Genomic DNA, 5,217 nt, shown 5'->3' with positions numbered 1-5,217 from the left:
TTTGCATGGTTTTCTTAGAACCTCATGGGACGAAAGCTCACCCTTCTAGTTTTGGTTTCCTTACAGGGGGCGAGCGTTTGGACGAGTGATAGGAAATGCCGAGTTCGGCCGGAATCTTTTGTTTTAGCATAGTTGTATCAACTTTTAGGTTTTTTTTTTGTAAGTTGGGAACTCGACTGTTGTAAATGAATCTAGTAGTGTATTTTGAAGTTTGTATCATCTATAAACTTATGTTTTGGCCAAGGATTGTTTTATTGTGACAGCCCCACTTTCCCTTAGGACGTACCTCAAGGGTTAGCGAACCGCCTGCCCAACTCTCGCCAAGACTACGGAGTAAAACACTCGTAAACCCTATATAATACGCGATAGAACGATGAGAGAACGAACCGCCGGAAACTGATTGCACTGCGGCCACGTCACAATCCGGCCACTTCCTGGCCGGATTCAAGGCAGTGGCCATCCAACATTTTTTCCCAATTGCCCTGCCAATCCGGTTGGCCGGATATACGGCCGGATTCCATGAAGAATTTTCCCGCCAAAACGTTTTCTTCATCCATTCAAGCCTCGCTCATATCCGATTTCCCCAACGGATTCAAGAAAAGTTTACCAAAGCCAAAGGTCGTACAAACTCTGTGACGCCCCCACTTCTCCCAAGGGCGAACCCGAGGGTATCGGCGGGACGCCTGCCTAGCTCACGCCAGGACTCAATACTTAAAGTGAGAAAATCGATTAGTCGTTAAACGAAAGTTCTATTTACTCTATTGCATCTTTAAGAGTTGTCCAAACTATTACATCAAGCCATACATACCACGAGTACCAGAAAGTAAACCCTAGAAAAGCTGATAACTACAACCACCACGACAACTATATACATCTTACTAGTCAACTTATAACAAGTACAAATTCAACTATTCTATAACCAAAAGTCTAAACACCTTCCCGAGCGATCCTCTCGTCGGCCCCCTGCTAAGGAAAACAAATGGAATGGGGTAAGCTATATGCTTAGTGAATAATCAGGGGGCAAAAATGTAAACTCACATCCAAATAAACAAGTAATCCAGGATATTTCACATCAATAACAGAAAGATAACATCACAATGGTAGGATACGGGTGGCTCCAAAGCTAGTTCAATTCCCCGAGCTTGAACGCCTGTTGAAACTCCGTCAACCAAAGTACTCATAGTCCGTAGACTCCACTTACTTTCCCCGTTCACCTTATCAACTCCCGCTGGCCAGTCAACAGCACACAGCAGCTCGAGCGAAACAAAATCACTTAGCTTTAATCAAAGCTTTAACAAAGAACGAAATCCCAAGGTTAGCATGGAACTAACTTCGACCAAGCCCCGACTGACTGGAATAGTTCGTCTACCCTTGGAACCGGGCTGGAACCAAGCCCTGAGATATCCAATCTCTCAATAGATGATATCTCTTAACAAAGTACACAACAAAGTACTTACCCCAATAGCACACAGCAAAAAGGGGTTCAACTCAAGTCATGTAACCACCCCCATCAGCACACATGAAGAGGGTGATACTCAACATAAGGCATGTATTCTCACATATGAAATCAAAACAAAGGATGGGCTTAGGCCGAGTGAGATAAAGTACACCCTCGCCTAAGTACCCATGTAACATATATAAAGCACTTTGATAATTTCACATCAATAAACAACCCAATTACTCACTTGATAAAGCTTGGCACGAAAAATGATACAATTCACTGAGCTTGACCGTCACCGTGAAAAATCTCACAGTCTGTATTGACAGATTATATACACACATAAGTGAAACGGCCATACAATAGCAGTTTATAACTTAAACGATCGAAAACGTTCAAAAACGGTCAAAAATAATAAAAAACGGTCAAAAACGACGTTAAGGCCAAAAGAATGTCGAAATTGGGCAAAATGGCCGGAATGGTAACAAAATAACAAAAATAATCCAAAACGGTCCAAAACGGCAAAAAACGGTTGAGAAATGCACGTGCGCGCGCGCAAAAATGAAAATGGTACAAAATGGGTTACACGATTTTGACCATAACTGGAGCTGTGGTTATCAGATCAAAATGTACTAGGTAGTGTCTCGAAGCTTAAACAAAAGGTTACAACTTCCATGAAGACACCTCGACCCAGTTTTCAGTGTATCCAAGTCAAATTTGCAAACTACAGAACTAGAACTCCAAAGGCTAGGTTAGTCCTCTAGTGAAAATTTGGCGGCATGCCCCTTGTGTTTACCTATTTTTCAGCCATTTCTGGCTTAATATTTTCCTCAAATAGTGCCAAAGTCACACACAAAATAATCTCATTTCAATAACCGTTCAATAGGCTCAAAGTCATACAAGTACAAAATTAAACTAGGTACATGTCCGGAAATGAAATTTAAGTCAGAAACAAAAGACAGATTTGACGTTACTTAGCGGAATGGACACAACTGAAGATACACTTATCGGATTGGAGTGAAATTTATACCTTTTCGAAGCTAAGACAAAGGTATACAACTTTCATGAAGACCACTCAGTCCAGTTCATAGTGTATCTAAGTCAAAATCTCAAATTACAGAACCAGAATCTCACATTCGGGCTAGTCAACCGCACTATACGTAAACGATAATAACTCAGGTTACTGAAGTCCGATTAAGGCGTTTTCAGGGGCGTTGGAAAGATAAGACATAGCACTACTACTTATATGTTTTGGTCCAACGCTAATTCAGTACGGATCAAGGTGAACAGATGCTGTCAGATTGGTGAAATGTCAAAACTGGCCATAGAGCTCTACCTATGGCAGTCACAGGTATTTTTGTCTTTTCACGTGCTACAGTACTCAGATTGTGCTGAAATTTGAAGGCAGTTATAAAATATCATTCCATACAACTTTTATTTTTTTTAAACCTAATTCAGCCTCCTCATGGTCAACCAAGAACCGAACAGAACAGGGGAGGTGAAAAACTGAAATCTGGAATTTGGGGTTTCAAAGGGAAATCTCTTCATTTCTTGCTTAAATCACTACCACAACCTCTTATACAAGCTTACATATACCATATACCATCCAAAAAATAGAAATTTCAAGTGAACCACTCAAAACCCTAACTCAAAATTCATCACTACAATCATCCAAAATCACATGAATTAAGCATCACAATCAAGATTACAAGTTACTACTCAACTTAGACAAGACTAAGGGAAATAAATGTGATGGTCAGCCCATATACCTCTCAAAGATGCTTATAAGAGTTATCCACCACCTCCTCTTGTAAACCTCTTGCACCCCAAGCTTTCCAAGTGCTCAAAGAAGGATTTAATCAGTTTAGAATCTTGTTTTTTTCACTCAAATGGTTCAAACTCAAGATGAATTGAAGTTGATTTCTCTTGCTCTCTCTCTCTTATGCTCACGGCTAGTAGGAAGAAATGAGGAGAAATTGTGTGTTTTGTGATGATAAATATGGAGGAAAATTAGTTAGGCAAGAATCCATGGATGGCCGCCACTTGTCGCCAGCAAAATCCATCTCAATTTTTTTTTCTTTTCCTTGTATTTTTTAGTCAAAAATTTTGACCAAGAGAGCTGAGGATGAGGGAGATATTTTGCAAAAATATCAAGTATATGTTATGGTAGGGAAGTGGTAGTCAAGTGGGGTGTTCAATCGGTAGTGGACGGCACCCGTCGGTTCCATTCGTTTTTTCTTAAATCGCGTATACTAGGGTTTTATCTTCTAATTCACTAACTTATTATTATCACCTCTATTCACACACTTAATATCATCTAAAGCTTACTCTTAATCACCAAATGTGATGCACACTCCGTACCGAATAATCCACTACGAAAAGGCGTAAAAATCATAGTTTACCCTAACGATGAATGCAAAAGGGAAAACTCTTAATTCTATTCTTTATTCCAAACATTGGGGATGTAAATGAGTAGTATAGCTATTATAAGGGAATAAATGCCAAATAAAAAGGAATTTTACGAAAATATGAGGAATTTTACAATTCCATAGATTAAAATTAGGGTTTCGATTAAAACATGAGAGAGTTAAGAAAACCGATTAGTCACAAGTAACTAGGGTTTTTTATTAGAATTTAGGGTTTCTAGTCTTTAAAACAAAACAATGTCTTAAAATAAAGATAAACTAAAGAAATCGTAATATTCTTTTTGAGACTAAACAACAATAGGATCCTAAAAGTTGGGGGGTATCACAAACTCAAACAAATACACTAATGATACATGATAAAACACACTTATATATACATTCACTACAAGAAATTTGGCCTTTTGTGACAACATTCTCAGTGACAACAGAAAAAGTTGTCACAGTTGAGCAAATTTAGTGACGACTTTTGATGTTATCATAGTTGACGAAGGGTACACTCATCATCAGTGACAACACGGGATTAATCATCACAATATGGGTGGCGCGCAATTGGCCTATGTGACAGGAAATCACCATTGTGATGACTTGAAAAACTGTTGTCACTGAAATGGGCCCTATAGTGACTACTTATAATGTTATCACAATGTGGTTGCCGGTTCAAAGTTAGTGACAACAATTGGTCGTCACTGTCTAAAGTGATTGTTCCTAACTCACTTTCATTAATTCTACTATGCCACCCTAATTTTTTCAATATTGCCCTATATGTTGTAAATAAATTTTATTAATTCTATTATGACACCCTATCTTTTATATTTGAGCCCCGTATGTGGTAAGCTAATTTCATTAACTCTACCATGACACCTTATCTTTTGCAATTTAGCCTCATGTGTAATAAACCAATTTCATTAATTCTATTATGGCACCCTATCATTTACAATTTAGCCTATGTTTTTCATTAGTAAAATGAGGAAGGTATTGTAATAAAAATGTATACATATTTTATAATTGTTCCAAACTTAGTTAGTAACTTGTTATGAAGGTAAAACAATATCATGGACTCCCTATCTAGTTCTCTTGGCAACACATGAAAAATTAGTGATCGGGAAATTACTTGTGTGACGACCTAGGAAAATGTTGTCACTAAAATGGTCCATATAGTGACAACTTCCAACATCATCATTGTCGCTCAACCAGTTCTGAGGTAGTGACAACAATTAGTTGTCATTGTCTAAAGTACTTGTTCCTAGATCATTTTCATTATTTCTACTATGCCACCCTAACTTTTGCAATTTAGCCCCAAATGTAATAAAAAAATTTCATTAATTCTACTATGACACCATAACTTTTGTAATT

This window comes from Coffea eugenioides, unplaced genomic scaffold (genome assembly GCF_003713205.1).
Source record: "Coffea eugenioides isolate CCC68of unplaced genomic scaffold, Ceug_1.0 ScVebR1_94;HRSCAF=444, whole genome shotgun sequence".
Lineage (NCBI taxonomy): Eukaryota > Viridiplantae > Streptophyta > Magnoliopsida > Gentianales > Rubiaceae > Coffea > Coffea eugenioides.
Note: the sequence above shows the minus strand (reverse complement) of the source record.